The sequence below is a fragment of the Saimiri boliviensis genome, chromosome 16 (genome assembly GCF_048565385.1).
Source record: "Saimiri boliviensis isolate mSaiBol1 chromosome 16, mSaiBol1.pri, whole genome shotgun sequence".
Lineage (NCBI taxonomy): Eukaryota > Metazoa > Chordata > Mammalia > Primates > Cebidae > Saimiri > Saimiri boliviensis.
Window position 1 is genome coordinate 54,987,048 of NC_133464.1, and position 20,505 is coordinate 55,007,552.

A 20,505-nucleotide genomic window follows, 5' to 3' on the forward strand; every position below is an offset into this window, starting at 1 on the left:
AGGAGATTCTGCTGTTTATGTGAATACCTCAACCAAAATGACAGGAAGAAATTCATGACGAAATATATAAGGAGGCACCATAACTTTGATACCTCTTCTGTCCAGTGCAAAATATGTTAAAACAAGACCATGTTCAAAATGTTGTATGTCAGATATAACTATGGGCTTTACTGCCATAATTTAAATAAAAAGGATCTTAGGCTAAACAATATAAATGTATGATTAGTATAGCAGTTTAAGTAGTTACTGCTATGTCGAAGAATTTTCACTGCTTATGATATATTCTCTTACAGAATGCTTAATAATGTCTTAATCACATTTTAAAAAATTCTACGAATTTTCCAGTGATAAGTACCATATTTTCATTACAATAAAAGCAGTAATATCAAAACCAAAATTTTATTTAAAGTATGTTCTATTTGAAAATCATTTTAATCTGTTAGAGAACATTCACAAAACAGCAAAATTTCGCCAACAATATCTAAAGGACAGAATTACAAAAAGAGAGTTTATAATGTTATGAAAAAGAAAAAAATGAGTGTGTGCATGACAAACATTTGGATATTCAATATTGAAATCAGTTATAAAATATTTTTGAATATGCTAATACACAAATATCATTGTGATATTAATGTATAGACCAATGTGGAAAGGATTTTAGTTAGGATGGTATTTAAGTTGAAAAAAGCTATTTCAAATGAAATTTTAAAATTTATAATTATTTAATACTTTATTGTATTCCAAAATAATTATGCAGTACATTTAAAGAACATGACATATTAGATATCTTTTTTTTTACAGAAGTGTGAATGTTTTTAAAAATGAAGAAATGATTTTTTAAAATGAAAAATAGCCACAATCAATTATTTGAAAGACTAATTGTTTTTCATGAAAAATTAAGTGACTGAATGGAGCTCAGAATAAAAAGAAATACTAATGTTAAGTGTTCATTTCTTTAATGATCTGTAACTTTCAGATTTTATATCTACTGTCATACTCCGCTTACATGAAATATTTATATAAACAAATGTGTTTTTAGTTTAGTAACAAAATTATTTTCTTGGGTGAAGTACATAATTTGTAGGCAGGAAATAGAAACTGATAAGGAAAAAAAGTCCATCTTAGTAATGCTACAAGTATACTTGTATACTTATAACAAGTATACAAGTTGTAAGTATTGAATATTCCAGTTAATTTGCATTTTTTTCAAATTATAGCCTATTCTCTTGTTTTTTTTAAATAAAGACTGGAAAATAGCCTAACAGCACCAGTTTTTCTAGCATTGACTTGTTTCACAATCTAAGATGGGAAATCATAGCATTCCCATAAGTTACCAGATGCATTAGAAATTCTTATAAAGTAAAAGTTTTTGTTTGCTAGTTCCATAATTCTATCATGTGTGTTATACAGATCTGTGGGTCTGTTTTAATTTGCTGTTTTTGTTCTTTTTTGGTTATGGATCACATCCTCCTGATTTTTGCCTTTACAATATGGTTTGATTAACTACTGGACACAAATTATACTTATTGTACAATCTCTGTAGTTATAATGCTAGAAGACACAACACTTATTTAAAATAATGTTCAGGGCATGCATAGCTCTGTAAGTTGAGAAATTGAGCAAGAAGAGAAAGAAACGTTTTGGAGTAATGAAAGCATTTTATGACTTAATTTTGTTGGTGGTTATCCGGTTGTATAAACATGCCAAAAATTGTTTAAAATGTAGACATTCAAGCCAGAGGCATTTCACTATATGTGAAATATATATAAATAAACAAAGTTTACAAAGAATACACACACACACACACACAATTGCATACTTTTGACTTTGAATCATCTTGTTTTAGAAGGCAGAGTAGCATGTCAGAAGAGCACAGGCCTGTAAGTCATATTTAATAGTGTTTGAATTAATTATTACATTTGTAAAAGATAATCACCATCTTCAAGTCTCTGTTACCTCATCTAAAATGCTGAGAATGATGAGTACATCTCAAATTGATACTGAATAATAATTTTATGTAGAACATATTATATAAGATATACCATGAAGTATCAACTCCCTTGTCTCTTTTTGATATACATTCTGATTTTATGGTTTAAGTGATAGCAGCCATCTACTGATAAGAATGTGAATTACCAGTCAAAATGATACATTTCTCCTTAAGTGTAGAGTTATATTTATGTTTTAATTAGTAAACTTAATATTTACATATTCGAAAACTATAGTAAAATAAACTTCTCAATCTTAGTATATGTTTGATATTGACCTTTCCAGTAGAGTTAACTGTGGCTCAGAGACTGATCTAATTTTGGAGATTCAGGATGTTAGTTTACAACTGAGACGTTATTGGCTAATGCTAAACTGACTTCTGGTTATGCATTCATAGTTATAAACAAGTTATTAGTTTATTTCTTGAATATTGTATCTCAGAGTGGTTCCCAAAGAATTCTACTGTTCAAAATAAAATAGATACAGAAAATACAGGTAAACAGGCAAAACACATGTGAGAATATGTGCTAGAAGCCCACAATGAAGTATTCACTGAAATCTGCAATTGCTACAATCTTTAACATTTGAACAAAGTTTAAGAAGTTATTTAACTATTCCATATAAATTGCATATATTTAGATTTTCATTTTCTTAGGCTATCCCATTTTCCAATAAAAATCATCACTGTGACCTATCTTGCATCATTAACTGACATCTAAAATTCATCTGCTGGTGCTATAATAAATAGCCTAGGGAAAGGCTATGTGGCAATGCATAGCACATTAAGTAAGCATCTCAACACAGAGAACTAATAATTTTATTTTATACTTCCCTAGACAGCAAATTGTTTAAAAGAAATAAACAAGTTTAAAGGGAGTTAATGAAAACTATCTAGAAAAAAATATATACTATAAAATACATGCCAACAATTTTATTTTGCAACATTCTTTTATCTCTATGACTCCCTAAGTAATTTTTTTAGCAGACTCTCTCCAAAGATGCAAATAAAATAACTAAAAATCCTAAGTAAAATCAGCACATTTATTTTCTTATTAATCTCTCATAAATATGCAAAGGTGTATAGCAAGTAAAGATTCAGTTTTCATTCATAATTTTATTAAGACTTGCAAATAGCCACTGGGGTAACTTAATACTAAATATTAACTTGATATTAAAAAAAGAAAAGCCAGCTGGGCACGGTGGCTCAAGCCTGTGATCCCAGCACTTTGGGAGGCCGAAGTGGGTGGATCACGAGGTCAAGAGGTCAAGACCATCCTGGTCAACATGGTGAAACCGCATCTCTACTAAAAATACAAAAAAATTAGCTGGGTATGGGGGCGCATGCCTGTAATCCCAGCTACTCAGGAGGCTGAGGCAGGAGAATTGCCTGAACCCAGGAGGCGGAGGTTGCAGTGAGCTGAGATCGCGCCATTGCACTCCAGCCTGGGTAACAAGAACGAAACTCCGTCTCAAAAAAAAAAAAAAAAAAAAAAAAAAGAAAAGCCAAAAATGAAATAAACTATTATAATTAAATGATTAAATCTGATGCTTTAAAAAAGTGTTTGTGAAAAAATACATCTCTGGAGGCGCACCAAGATGGCTCAGAGGAGGCAACACCAGAATGCATCTCCCAGTGAATGAGATGCAGAGGGCTAGAGGACTTCATGATTCCAAGCAAGGTGCTGTGTACATTTCTGATGGACTGGTAGGACAGTGAAAATAGCCCAGGGATGGCGAGCCAAAGCAGGGTGAGAGCAGCCCAGGGAGGGCAAAACAAGACAGGGAGGGGTGCCTCCCCACCTGGAATGTGCAGCTATCTCAGAGGGTTGGGGACTTCACCCCCTCAGTACTCCGATTCAGATCCTGTGCTGCGTCATTCCTCTTGCAACCCACAGACCACGAGAGCCCTGCCAGACTGAGGGGAACTGTGAGTTGTAGGTGCAAATCTGAGTGACAGCACCCACCTGGTGCTGCAAGATGTCAGCACTGACCTGGGCGGAATTTTGGACTAATGCCACGGGGACAGAACTACCGGTCCCACAGAAAGAGGCAGAGTTGAAAGCAGGGAAACAGGCCCTAAGGCCTGGCAGGCCCCACCCCCACAAAACTCAAACTAAAGCCTGCACACTAGAGAGTTTCGCAGCCAATACACCAGTTTCACCATAACTGGGAAGATTGAGCTCAGGGAAGGAAAGATGCCATTGGGAAGCTGGGGCTAATCTCACCTGCTGTAAACAAACTCCAGGGAAGGACCACCAACCCAGCAGCCTGACTGAATCTGAGGCAGCCCAGCAGTGCTTCTACAGGCCAAAAAAGATATAGCTCCAACCTCCAAAGAAAGGATGTCCACTCAGAGATTCCTCCTGAAATCACCAGCTTCAAAGATCAAAGGGAAATAAATCCATGAAGATGGGAAGAAGTCAGTGCAAAAAGGATGAAACCATCAAAGACTAGAACCTCTTCTCCTCCCAGGGATCACAACTCCTCACCATCAAGGGAACAAAACAAGACAGAGAATGAGTTTGATGAATTGACAGAAGCAGGCTTCAGAAGGTGGGTAATAACAAACTTCTCTAAGTTAAAAGACCATGTTCTAATCCAATGCAAATAAACTGAGAACCTTGAAAAAAGGCAGACAAAATGCTAAGTAGAATAACAGGAGCACCCAGATACATAAAGCAAGTTCTTAACAACCTACAAAGAGACTTAGGCTCCCGCACAATAATAGTGGGACACTTTAACACTCCACTGACAATATTGGGCAGATCAATGGGACAGAAAATCAACAAGGATATCCAGAACTTGAACACAGATCTGGATCAAATGGACCTAATAGACATTTACAGGATACTCCACCTGAAATTCACAGAATACACATTCTTCTCAGCACCACATCGCACTTACTCTAAAATTGACCACATAATTGGAAGTAAATCACTCCTTAGCAAATTTAAAATAATGGAAATCATAATAAACAGTCTCTCAGACCACAGTGCAATCAACTTAGAACTCAGGATTAAGAAAAGCACTCAAAACTGCACAATCACTTGGAAACTGAAACAACATGCTCCTGAATGACGAATGGATAAACAATGAAATGAAGACAGAAATAAAAATGTTTTTGAAACCAATGAGAACAAAGACACAACGTACCAGAATCTATGGGACACATGTAAAGCAATGTCTAGAGGAAAATGTATAGCAATAAATGCCCACATGAGAAACAAGGACAGATCTAAAATTGTCACCCTATCATCTAAATTGAAAGAGCTAGAGGAGCAAGATAAAACAACAACAACAACAACAACAACAACAACAATTCAAAAGCAAGCAGAAGACAAGAAATGACTAAGATCAGAGCAGAACTGAAGGAGACAGAGACACAAAAATATCCCTTCAAAAAAATCAATAAATCCAGGATCTGGTTTTTTGAAAAGATCAACAGAATAGACAGACCACTAGCTAGACTAATGAAAAGAGAGAAGAATCAAATAGATGCAATAAAAAAACAATAAAGGGGAGATGACCACTGATTCATTGGAAATACAAACTACCATCAGAGATTACTACAAACAGCTCTATGCACATAAACCAGCGAACTTGGAAGAAATGGATAAATTTCTGGACACTTGCACACTCCCAAGACTAAGCTAGGAAGAAGCTGAAACCCTAAGCAGACCAAATAACAAGGTCTGAAGTCGAGGCAGCAAGTAATAGCCCACCAACCAAAAAAGGTCCAGGTCCAGACAAGTTCTACCAGACTTACAAACAGGAGCTGGTACCATTCCTGTTGAAACTATTCCAAACAATACAAAAAGAGGGAATCCTCTCTAACTCTTTCTATGAGATCAACATCAATCTTGATACCAGAACCTGGCAGAGACAAAACTAAAAAAGAAAACTACAGGCCAATATCCATGATGAACACTGATGCAAAAATCTTCAATAAAATACTGGCAAACTGAATGCAACAGCACATCAAAAAGCTCATCCACCACAATCAAGTAGGCTTCATCCTGGGGATGCAAGGCTGGTTCAATAAACACAAATCTATAAATGCAATCCACCACATAAACAGAACCAAAGACAAAAACCACATGATTATCTCAATAGATGCAGAGAAGGGCTTTGACAAAATTCATTAGCCCTTTATGCTAAAAACTTTCAATAAACTAGGTATCAAAGGAACATATCTCAAAATAATAAAAGCTATTTACCACAAACCCACAGCCAATATCATACTGAATGGGCAAAAACTAGAAGCATTCCCTTTAAAAACTGGCACTAGACAAGGATGCCCTCTCTAACCACTCCTATTCAATATAGTATTGGAAGTTCTAGCCAGAGCAATTAGGCAAGAAAAAGAACTAAAGAGCATTCAAATAGGAAAAGAAGAAGTCAAATTGTCCTTAATTGCAGACAACATGATCGTATACTTAGAAGACCCCATTGCCTAGGGCCCAAAACCTCCTTAAGCTGACAAGCAACTTCAGCAAAGTCTCGGGATACAAAATCAATATGTAGAAATCACAAGCCTTCTAATACACCAACAACAGACAAACAGAGCCAAATCATGAGAGAACTCCCATTTACAATTGCTACAAGAAGAATAAAATACCTAGGAATGCAACTAACAAAGGATGTAAAAGATCTCTTCAAGGAGAAATACAAATCACTGCTCAAGGAAATAAGAGACACAACAAAAAGATGGAAAAACATTCCATGCTCATGGTTTGGAAGAATCAATATTGCGAAAATGGCCATACTGCCCAAAGCGATTTATAGATTCAATGCTATCCCATCAAGCTACCATTGATTTTCTTCACAGTACTGGAAAAAAACACTTTAAACTTCATATGGAACCAAAAGAGTGCCAGGATAGCCAAGTCAATCCTAAGCAAAAAGAACAAAGCTGGAGGCATCACGTTACCTGACTTCAAACTATACTACACGGATATAGCAATCAAAACAGCATGGTCATAGTACCAAAACAGAGACATAGACCAATGAAACAGAACAGAGGCTTTGGAGGCAATGCCACACATCTACAAGCATCTGATCTTTGACAAACCAGACAAAAACAAGCAACGAGGAAAGGATTCCCTGTTTAACAAATGGTGTTGGGAAAACTGACTAGTCATATGCAGGAAGCTGAAACTGGACCCCTTCCTGACACCTACAAGTAGATTAAAGATTTAAACACAAAAAACTAATACCATAAAAACCCTAGAGGAAAACCTAGGGAACACCATTCAGGACATAGGCACAGGCAAGGACTTCATGACTAAAACACCAAAAGCAACAGCAAAAAAAGCTAAGATAGACAAATGGGATATAATGAAACTTACAAACTTCCACTCAGCAAAAGAAACAATCATTAGAGTGAACCAGCAACCAACAGAATGGGAAAAAAATTTTGCAATCTACTCATCTGACAAAGGTGCTAATATCCAGAATCTACAAAAAACTAAAGAAGATTTTCAAGAAAAAAAACCAAACAAATCCATTCAAAAGTGAGTGAAGTATATGAACAGACACTTTCCAAAAGAAGACATTTATGCTGCCAACAAACATATGAGAAAATGCTCATCATCACTGATCATTAGAGAAATGCAAATCAAAACCACATTGAGATACCATCTCAGGCCAGTTAGAATGGCAATCATTAAAAAATCTGGAGACAACAGATGCTGAATAGGATATGGAGAAAAAGGAGCACTTTACATTGCTGATGGGAGTGTGAATTAGTTCAACCATTGTGGAAGACAGTGTGGTGATTCTTCAAGGATTTGGAAATAGAAATTCCATTTGACCCAGCAATCCCATTACCGGGTATATATCCAAAGGATTATAAATTGTTTTATTACAAAGATACATGCACACATACATTCATTGCAGCACTGTTTACGATAGCAAAGACCTGGAACCAACCCAAATGCCAATCAGTGATAGACTGGATAAAGAAAATGTGGCACATATATACCATGGAATACTATGCAGCCATAAAAAATGAGTTTGTGTCCTTTTTAGAGGCCTATATGAATCTAGAAACCATCATTCTCAGCAAACTGACACAAGAACAGAAAAGCAAACACCACGTTTTCACCCACAGGCAGGTGATGAACAAGGAGAACACTTGGGCACAAGGAAGGGAACAACACTCACTGGGTTAGGTGGAGGGGTGGAGGGGATGGGAGGGGAGGTACCGCAGGGGTCGGGGAGGATGGGAAGTAATAACACCAGGAGAAGTATCTGATGTAGGCGATGGGGGTGGGGGTGGGGGGACAGAAACAGCATACCCCCCATGACATGTATGTACTTTGCAACAATCCTGCAGGATGCAAGATATGTACATGTACTCCAGAGCTCAAAGTACAATTAAAAAAAATACATCTCCAAATTTATGTATAAGTGTCTAAAATGCTTTATTATCATGGATAGAATATAAGAACGTAAGTATAGGACATAAACAAGAGACCATTTAAATATAAAAATATAAAAATGTTATGCATTATCACCATTCTTATGTATCTCTGTGTTTGTGTTTCTTTATCAGTAACATTCTTCAATTACTTGTTATTTTCCATGTCAATCTGTCTGACACAGTGTAAAAATATGTTGGGAAAATACTGAAAGAATTTCAAACTGGATTGTTTATTTTTACTTACCATAATCAAATAAGTTTAACTTAATTATGAATGGATTTGATATCACTATTTTTACATTTTGAATAAAATAACACAAATGAGAAAGAAACCATATGTTTACAATGTTTTTGGTTCATGTGGTAGAAACTTTGAATGCAAAATATGAAACAAGATCCAAAGGGAAATAGGCATTCATTTAAGAAAGTACTGTATCAGTGGATTAACCATACTAATATCTTTGAGAATAAATACATATTCAACAACTTACTAAAATTTCTGTTAATCTTGGAAAATTTTAACAATTTAACATGTACTTATAAAACCATCTAATATTTATTTATTTAATGCTTATCAATTTATTACTTACAACAGGAAACAGGCTTTATGAAAAGAGCAAGGTGACTAATCATGTCAAAAGTGCACAGGGCAGGCCATAGAGGAGGGAATATCAGGAGCAGAATAGAAGAAACACAGAATTGCAGGGAGACACCTCCACTGTGGAGACTCTCTGTGGAGAGTCTAAGCACTCTTATAGACTTCCAACTGATTTAGTCAGGTCAGCCAAAGATAAGCTCTTCCAACTGATTAATTCAAATATTCCCAGGTTAATCCACTAACTTATAGTAAACTGATTAGAGGATTTAATTACATCAAAATTCCTGTCTGATGGTAATATAATGTAACCTAATCATGGAAGTAAAATCTATCATGTCCTACCTATACCCCAATTAACGGACATATAAAGGGCATGTTCACAGGTGGTAAGAATCTGGGGCGTCACTTTAGAATTTTGTTACAGAAGAATGCAGAGATGATTAAATGTTAAAAAAAATCAATGTAATTAACTCTATTATTGACCTAAAATAGAAAAAAAAAATCAAATGCATTTCATTATTAAAAGAATTCGAAATTTTTTTAATAAAAAGAAACTTTCCTAATTTGATAGTTAGATAATGCCAATTGTTACTTGGAATATAAATGGTGCTTGTAGTAGTGTACTATAGAGAAACCATTCTAGACAGTACCTGGAAGTCCTTAGTCCTTACATGGACTTAGTACTTACATGTAGAAGGAAAATTTGTAAGTCTGAACTCTGACTCTTGCGTATGTGTTTCAGATAAGGTCTCCAATAAATCCATAGTAGAATATAAACAATCACGTTTATTATTTTTGTTTGATTTGTTTTTTTTTGGCGATAGCAGGGAATGAAGGCTGTGTATTTTATTCATCACAGGGTAGACAGGTAAGTAAAATTATATATGAATGTAACAGAAGTAATAGCACAATGTTAAGACACACCTTAAGAATTATCAGTGATATAAGTAAAAAATAATATGGCAGAGTATAACTTATACAACTAAAAATTCATTTATTTAAAGAACTCTATATTTTATGAGAATTCATACAGATAAGAATAAATGATATGCATATCGGACAAGAAGAAAGGAATTATGAAAAGCTATATAAAAAACTAAGAAAATCTGAAGAAGGTATGGGCATTTGTTAAAAGTGATGCATAAATATTTGTTCATTAATTATTACAAATATACCATACTCATATAAAATATTAATAGGTAAAACTGCATGTGGAGTATTTAAAAACTCTTAGTACTATTTTTGCAACTTTTCTATGTATCTATTTTTAATTATCAAAAAATAAAAAGAAAACAAACTACACAACTTTATGTCTATTTCTGAAACTAACTCAGTTAATCTCAATAGAAGGTATACTTAAGAAAAATAACATAACAGGTCGGGCGCGGTGGCTCAAGCCTGTAATCCCAGCATTTTGGGAGGCCGAGGCGGGTGGATCACGAGGTCGAGAGATCGAGACCTTCCTGGTAAACATGGGGAAACCCTGTCTCTACTAAAAACACAAAAAACTAGCTGGGCATGGTGGTGCGTGCCTGTAATCCCAGCTACTTAGGAGGCTGAGGCAGGAGAACTGCCTGAGCCCAGGAGACGGAGGTTGTGGTGAGCGGAGATCGCGCCATTGCACTCCAGCCTGGGTAACAAGAGCGAAACTCTGTCTCAAAAAAAAAAAAAAAAAAAAAAAAAAAGAAAAGAGAAATAATGTAACAGTAACATTAATATTGAACTACTGTATTTGGTGCTATATGGGATCTTAATTATTTTGAGTCAATATCTACTTATTTTGATACCTTTATATTTCCTTAAGCTCTCTCTATATATGTATTTTAATCCCATTTTAAAAAAAGGAAAATGAGATCCTACTGATAAATGATTCACAAAAGGTAAAGCTTCCCAAGTGAGATGCTGTGACTAGGTGACAGTTGAGTCAAATTGTTGATTAACTTTGGGCAGTGGGACATCTGGGCTGCATCTGTAGCACCAACAATCAGCAGACCACCCCAATGTGTGGTCAACCATTATTTTTATTTACTATGTGTTCCGTAATAAGAAACGAATGATAAGAATTTCACTGTATCGACCGACTTTCAAGATGGCCGCCTAAGAACAGCTCAGGACTTCAGCTCCCAGTGAAAGCGCAGAGGGTGAGTGGACGCCGCATTTCCAGACGAACTCTTATTGCCCACAGACCAGGAGATACCCAGGCAGAGGGGTCGCCAGCGTCGCAGTCCCAGCCGGTGCGGCTGTTTTGGCCCCCGAGGGGCTGATTCCGCCCGCGCGGCTGCTGTGACCACTCCCTGTTGCTGCGGTTCTCCGTACAAAAACCACTGGTCTGGGAGCCCTCTTAGCTGGTGAGCAGAGCCTTGAGACGGCAGAATAGCCCATTCATCTGAAATAGCGAGCCAGGCCAGGAGATTCCTAGGCAAAAAATCCGCCAGGAGCCGGCGCCGCGGTTCGAGCCGACTCCGTGAGTCGCAGCACGGGAGATCCCGGCGCCTTTTCAACAAGCGACCGGAACGCGGGGTCGTTCAACTTAAAAGAAAAGACTCTGAGTCAGGGAGCCAGGTGATCAGGCTCGGTTGGTCCCACCCCTCCACCCCCAACAACAACGAAAACAAAAACAGTAATTGGAAACCCTCTGGGTTGAGCCCTTCAAACCAAGCACAGCTGAACCCGGACGGTCCGGCTCCATGGGGGAGGGGCTTCCGCCATTACTGAGACTCTCCACCGCTACGGAGGCAGGCTGCCGTTGCCGAGGCAACCCGCCGTTGCCGAGGCAACCTGCCACAACAGAGAGAGTCCGCCATAACAGAGGCGGGGCCACCATTGCCCAGACAGTTCTAACTACGCCCATATAAAAAGGACTACAGGGAAGAGCTCAGGGCAGCTGGGCGGAGCCCACAGCAGCTCAGCAAAGCCCCTGCGGGCAGGCAGAGGCTAGGCGTGCTGCTAGCTGGGCGGGTCCGACCTGAAAAAAAAAAAATCAAAAAAGGCAGTAGTGCAACGGAAACTCATAAAGCTCCAACTCCCTGGGGCAGAGACAGACAACAGGTGGATAAACCCACAAAAATGGGAAGAAACCAGCGCAAAAAGGATGAAAACTCCCGAAACCAGAACACCTCTCCTCCTAAAAGTGATCACAACTCCTCACCAGCAAGGGAACCAGACCGGATGGAGAAGGAGGGTGATGAAATGACAGAATCAGACTTCAGAAGATGGGTAGTAAGAAACTACAATGAGCTAAAAGAACATGTTCTAACCCATCGCAAAGAAAATAGGAACCTTGAAAAAAGATTGGACGAACTGCTGACGAGAATGGACAGCATAGAGAGGAGAATAAGTAAATTGATGGAGCTGAAAAACGCAACACGAGAACTTCGTGAAGCATGCACAAGCTTCAACAGCCGAATTGACCAAGCAGAAGAAAGGATATCAGAGGTCCAAAGGATATCAGAAGACCAACTCAATGAAATAAAAAGAGAAGGCAAGAACAGAGAAAAAAGCGCAAAAAGGAATGAACAAAATCTTCAAGAAATGTGGGACTATGTGAAAAGACCTAATCTACGTCTGATAGGTGTACCTGAATGTGATGAAGAGAATGAATCCAAGCTGGAAAATACTCTTCAGGATATTATCCAGGAAAACTTCCCCAACCTAGCAAGGCAGACCAATATTCAAATCCAGGAAATACAGAGAACACCACAGAGATATTCCTCAAGAAGAGCAACCCCAAGGCACATAATCGTCAGATTCACCAGGGTTGAAATGAAAGAGAAAATGCTAAGGGCAGCCAGAGAGAAAGGTCGGGTTACCCACAAAGGGAAGCCCATTAGACTCACAGCAGATCTCTCAGCAGAAACCCTACAAGCCAGAAGAGACTGGGGGCCAATATTCAACATCCTTAAAGAAAAGAACTTTCAACCCAGAATCTCCTATCCAGCCAAACTCAGCTTCATAAGTGAAGGAAAAATAAAATCCTTTGTGAACAAGCAAGCACTCAGAGATTTCATCACCACCAAACCTGCTCTACAAGAACTCCTGAAAGAGGCTCTACACATATAAAGGAACAACCAGTACCAGCCACTCCAAAAACACACCAAATGGTAAAAAAGCAGCAACACAATCAAGAATCTGCATCAACTAACCAACAAAACAGCCAGGTAGCATCAAAATGACAGCATCAAATTCACACATAACAATACTATCCCTAAATGTCAATGGACTAAATGCCCCAATCAAAAGACACAGACTGGCAAATTGGATAAAAAGCCAAAACCCATCAGTGTGCTGTATCCAGGAAACCCATCTTACATGCAAGGATACACAAAGGCTCAAAATAAAGGGATGGAGGAAGATCTACCAAGCAAATGGAGAGAAAAAAAAGGCAGGAGTTGCAATTCTCATCTCTGATAAAATAGACTTTAAAGCAACAAAGATCAAAAGAGACAAAGAAGGACATTACATAATGGTAAAAGGATCACTGCAACAAGAAGAGCTAACGATCCTAAATATATATGCACCCAATACAGGAGCACCCAGATACATAAGGCAAGTTCTTAATGACTTACAAAGAGACTTAGACTCCCACACAATAATAGTGGGAGACTTTAACACCCCATTGTCAATATTAGACAGATCAACCAGACAGAAAATCAACAAGGATATCCAGGACCTGAACACAGACCTGGAACGAGCAAACCTAATAGACATTTACAGAACTCTCCACCCCAAATCCACAGAATATACATTCTTCTCAGCACCACATCACACCTACTCTAAAATTGACCACATAATTGGCAATAAATCACTCCTCAGCAAATGCAAAAGAACAGAAATCATAACAAACAGTCTCTCAGACCACAGTGCAATCGAGTTAGAACTCAGAATGCAGAAACTAACTCAGAACCGCACAGCTTCATGGAAACTGAACAACTTGCTCTTGAATGTTGACTGGATAAACAATGAAATGAAGGCAGAAATAAAGATGTTCTTCGAAACCAATGAGAACGAAGACACAACATACCAGAATCTCTGGGACACATTTAAAGCAGTCTCTAGAGGAAAATATATAGCAATGAGTGCCCACATGAGAAGAAAGGAGAGATCTAAAATTGACACCCTATCAGCAAAATTGAAAGAGCTAGAGGAGCAAGATCAAAAAAACTCAAAACCTAGCAGAAGACAGGAAATAACTAAGATCAGAGCAGAACTGAAGGAAATAGAGACACAAAAAAACTCTTCAAAAAATCAATAAATCCAGGAGCTGGTTTTTTGAAAAGATCAACAAAATAGACAGACCACTAGCCAGATTAATAAAAAAGAAAAGAGAGAATAACCAAATTGATGCAATAAAAAACGATAAAGGGGATATCACCACAGATTCCACAGAAATCCAAACCATCATCAGAGATTATTACAAACAATTCTATGCACATAAACTAGTAAACCTGGAAGAAATGGATAAATTCCTGGACACCTGCAACCTCCCAAGCCTAAACCTGGAAGAAGCCGAAACCCTGAATAGACCAATAACATGGTCTGAAGTCGAGGCAGCAATAAAGAGCCTACCACCCAAAAAAAGCCCAGGTCCAGATGGGTTCACAGCTGAATTCTACCAGACATACAAGGAGGAGCTGATACCATTCCTTCTGAAACTATTCCAGACAATCCAAAAAGAGGGAATCCTTCCCAAATCATTTTACAAGACAAACATCATCCTGATACCAAAACCCGGCAGAGACTCAACAAGAAAAGAAAATTTCAGGCCAATATCCATGATGAACATAGATGCAAAAATCTTCAATAAAATACTGGCAAACCGATTGCAACAGCATATCAAAAAGCTCATCCACCATGATCAAGTAGGATTCATCCCGGGGATGCAAGGCTGGTTCAACATACGCAAGTCCATAAACGTAATTCACCACATAAACAGAACCAAAGACAAAAACCACATGATTATCTCGATTGATGCAGAGAAGGCTTTTGACAAAATTCAACAACGCTTTATGCTAAAAACCCTCAATAAACTAGGTATTGACGGAACGTATCTCAAAACAATAAAAGCTATTTACGACAAACCAACAGCCAATATCATACTGAATGGGCAAAAACTGGAAGCATTCCCTTTGAAATCTGGCACTAGACAAGGATGCCCTCTCTCACCACTCCTATTCAATATAGTACTGGAAGTTCTAGCCAGAGCAATCAGGCAAGAAAAAGAAATAAAGGGTATCCAAATTGGAAAGGAGGAAATCAAATTGTCTCTATTTGCAGATGACATGATTGTATATCTGGAAGACCCCATCATCTCAGCCCAAAATCTCCTGAAACTGATAAACAACTTCAGCAAAGTCTCAGGATACAAAATCAACGTGCAAAAATCACAAGCATTCCTATACACCAGTAATAGACTTCAAGAGAGCCAAATCAAGAACGAACTGCCATTCACAATTGCTACAAAGAGAATAAAGTACCTAGGAATACAACTAACAAGGAACGTAAAGGACCTCTTCAAGGAGAACTACAAGCCATTGCTTAACGAAATAAGAGAGGATACAAACAGATGGAGAAACATTCCATGTTCATGGTTAGGAAGAATCAACATCGTGAAAATGGCCATACTGCCCAAAGTAATTTACAGATTCAATGCTATTCCCATCAAGCTACCAATGACCTTCTTCACAGAACTGGAAAAAAACACCTTAAACTTCATATGGAACCAAAAGAGAGCCCGCATAGCCAAGTCAATTCTAAGCAAAAAGAACAAAGCGGGAGGCATCACACTACCGGACTTCAAACTATACTACAAGGCTACAGTAATCAAAACAGCATGGTACTGGTACCAAAACAGAGATATAGACCAATGGAACAGAACAGAGGCCTCACAGGAAATACAACATACCCACAACCATCTGATCTTCGACAAACCTGACAAAAACAAGCAATGGGGAAAGGACTCCCTGTTTAATAAATGGTGTTGGGAAAACTGGCTAGCCATGTGCAGAAAGCAGAAACAGGACCCCTTCCTGACACCTTACACCAAAATTAACTCCAGATGGATTAAAGACTTAAACATCAGACCTAATACCATAAAAACCTTAGAAGAAAATCTAGGCAAAACCATTCAGGACATAGGTGTAGGCAAGGACTTCATGACCAAAACGCCAAAAGCAATGGCAACAAAAGCCAAAATAGACAAATGGGACCTAATCAAACTCCACAGCTTCTGCACGGCAAAAGAAACAGTCAGTAGAGTGAATCGGCAACCAGCAGAATGGGAAAAAAATTTTGCAGTCTACCCATCTGACAAGGGGCTGATATCCAGAATTTACAAAAAACTAAAGCAGATCTACAAGAAAAAAACAAACAAGCCCATTCAAAAATGGGCAAAGGATATGAACAGATACTTTACAAAAGAAGACATACAGGAGGCCAACAAACATATGAAAAAATGCTCATCATCACTGGTCATCAGAGAAATGCAAATCAAAACCACATTGAGATACCATCTCACACCAGTTAGAATGGCGATCATTAAAAAATCGGGAAACAACAGATGCTGGAGAGGATGTGGAGAAATAGGAACACTTTTACACTGTTGGTGGGAATGTAAATTAATTCAACCATTGTGGAAGACAGTGTGGCGATTCCTCAAGGACCTAAAAATAGAAATCCCATTTGACCCAGCAATCCCATTACTGGGTATATATCCAAAGGATTATAAATCATTCTACTACAAGGACACGTGCACACGAATGTTCATTGCAGCACTGTTTACAATAGCAAAGACCTGGAACCAACCCAAATGCCCAACGATGATAGACTGGATAGGGAAAATGTGGTACATATACACCATGGAATATTATGCAGCCATCAAAAACGATGAGTTCACGTCCTTTATAGGGACATGGATGAACCTGGAAACCATCATTCTCAGCAAACTGACACAAGAGCAGAAAATCAAACACCGTATATTCTCGCTCATAGGTGGGTGTTGAACAATGAGAACACATGGACACAGGGAGGGGAGCACTACACACTGGGGTCTGTTGGGGGGAAATGGGGGAGGGGCGGGGGGTGGGGAGGTGGGAAGAGATAGCATGGGGAGAAATGACAGATACAGGTGAGGGGACGGAAGGCAGCAAAGCACACTGCCATGTGTGTACCTATGCAACAATCTTGCATGTTCATCACATGTACCCCAAAACCTAAAATGCAATAAAAAAAAAAAAAAAAGAAAATGAAATCCTGTCATTTGCAGCAACATTAATGAGACTGGAGGTCATATGTTAAGTGAAATAAACCAGGCACAAAAAGGCAAAAAAAAAAAAAAAAAAAAAAAAAGAATTTCACTGTATCAGCCTACCTTTATGTTCACATAAAACATTAAGAACAAACAAAACACAAGCAAATCTGTTCCTTGAGTCCAATATTTATATAAAGGACACCTATAACATGACTGTTGTATACTGCTTGCAAAAATAACTGTTGACATAAATAGAAGCACTTTTTAAGTGGCTGATTACTATCCTTGGTATCTGCATGGTATCAAAATGGTCTGTCTGTGCTTCAGTAATTCTCTATATTTGAAGTTAGTAAAGAATTTTATTTCAAAAGCTGAATGCTGGTTACCAAGGCTCCTTTGCAGCTATGGTAATGAATTCAGGCTTGAATAATCAGATGCACCCGATGGAGAAACAAAAGCCAGTGGTGCAGAGACATAAAAACCGCATATGTATTCTAGAATTAAGATGTGTATTTACATTGTCTAGTGTCCTGTGTCAGGGGTCTGTGGGGCAAAATGCACTTTGCCACCAGAGATGAAGGTGATCCTGGTTATGTTAACAAACCTTGTTGTGAGACACAAAGTAAAAGCTTTGGCTATTGTCTCATTTTTTCACTGGACTTTGAGATGTTAAAGGAATGGAGATAACAGACATGATTGGACTTAAGAGAAGACATAATACAACAAAAGTTTCTTCCTTAGAATGGGAAGTTATGTAGTTAGTGGGATATCAGTTCCTGCCTTTCTCATTGCCTAATGATTTCTGCCTTCTTCATGCTACCTCTGAAGCCTAATAAGAGTCAGAGCAAGTAGGAGTCTCACATACAATCTTTACTGTATCACCATTATTATTCTATTATGAGAAGTCTTTTTTCTTTTACATGTATCTGAATCAATTTTCTAATGATGAAAGCATGTTTTAATAATCAAATATTTCAAGCCAGTGATGATTCAAATGCTTAATATTTGATCTTGTCAGGTTGCCAGAATATTTTAAAAAATGAAAAGCACATTTCAGATCATTATAGAAGAGATTTTAGGTTGATAACATGATATTTTATCTTCAAATGGAGGAAATGCCCAAGAGTAAGCAATTTTCAAAATGTATAGCCCAAAAAAGATGGGAACATATGAAAGAATTGTTACACTGAACTATGATGAATAGTTTCTAGCTATTCTGATTAATCGACTGTTCAGAAAGATGTGCATCTGAGAGCATTGAGTTTAAAATTAGAGGAATTCCTGAGTTCTAATTTCGTATCTTCAAGCAGTAAGACTCTGTAACTTATGCAAGGTTTGAAAGATTTTTTTAAGCAGCATTTAAGATGAGCAGTGTCAATTTCACAGGAGAATAATAGTGAATTTACCGTGGGCTCATTACTTGATAGAGGCAGCTGAAAAAGGAAAAGAAAGTCATCTGCTTGTTTGGCATTCCATAAATACAGTATTTTAAAAATTGATTTATTTTTGTCCACTTATAAGTACTTCTTGTGTAAAAGCACTATTTTCATATCACAGTGTATGCTTGCCAAAATAGCTAAAAATTTGGCATCATTCACTAAGTCTTTTACAATTTACTAACTGGGTTTGATATTATTTGAATATCACATTTTTCAAAAAAGAGTTTCATATAATCTTAGTTCTATTTATTTTTTACAGGTATCATTATTTGCAAACAAAACCAAAAACATTCGAGACATATTTGCTTAAAATTAATGTCAGGGATGTCTTAAAATGTAGTCTAGAAAATAAAAAATAACATATGTATATGTAATATTTTGCTTAAGTCAGTACAAATAGATTAAAATAATGTGTAACAAATTTATAAGCAAAGGAAGGAATTAATGGAGTAGAAAGCAACAACAGTAACAAACATCTATAACAACACTTTGTGAGTTGAAGATTCATTCTTTATAAAGAAATAAGATGGTTAAATTCTTAATTCAATTTAATTGAGACAAAATTATCTATTATTTAGTGTGAAAAGGACACTTTTGCAAATAAATTTAAAATAAGGTAGATGTTATCTACTTCATTTATTAAAACTTAAGTTACTGAATAAATATTCTATATTTTGAGTAGACCTATAATCAAATAACAAAAATATGAGAAAAACAGAAATAAAGACATAAATGATTAAATACAGAAATACATTCATAGATACATTAAAATGCAGTTTAATAGATTTATTAAAAAATTATTATATTTACTAACCACCCAAAACGATTTAGTTTTGGTTTAATAGAATTTATTATTTAGTTAATAGTTTAATAGAAAAACAATCCCCCTAATAATTGTATTAAATTTTAAAAAAATAACAAGTAGTTTCTGGGAAGATAGTGGTAATATCCTCTGCACAGTTTTTAGTCTCTGTAAATCCTGTGTTAAAAACAAAGTGCTTAGCAAGTAAAGCAAGTAGCAAAACATGGATTCCAAGGCAGTCTTAACATTAAACTAGGTGATTGGTCATCTAAAGTAACTCCCCAAAGGAGCACGTTGGAACAAATAGCTAAAAGATATGTATGTTATCCATGTCTACACAAAGCAGAGCAGAGGGAAGTTTAAGAGTGCCTGATAGACCAGAAACAGGGAAGCCCCCATTGTTGAATCAGTATTAATTTTGTCCATTTCAATAACATCAGAAAGCCACGTTTGCAATGGGGACAAATGACACGGAAGCAGTCTAGCTCCTATAATCTCTTGAAACTGAGCTGCTGAAATTGTTTCAGCACAGGAATCCAGAGTAAAGAGAAAGTGTTGCACAGAAACAGAACTGAGCATGACAGGGAGCATGGAAACAAAGGGAAGAGAAAGACAAGAAGAAAAAAAGTGGAGGAGGATAATAAAGCCAGGGAATCTGAAAAACCAACTTACTAAATATATTTTAGAACAATATATATTTTTTTAATTTTTTAATTTTTATTTTTTATTTTTTTTTGAGACGGAGTTTCGCTCTTGTTACCCAGGCTGGAATGCAATGGTGCAATCTCGGCTCACTGCAACTTTCGCCTCCTGGGTTCAAGCAATTCTCCTGCCTCAGCCTCCTGAGTAGCTGGGATTACAGGCACGTGCCACCATGCCCAGCTAATTTTTTGTGTTTTTAGTAGAGACGGGGTTTCACCATGTTGACCAGGATGGTCTCGATCTCTCGACCTCGTGATCCACCCGCCTCAGCCTCCCAAAGTGCTGGGATTACAGGCTTGAGCCACC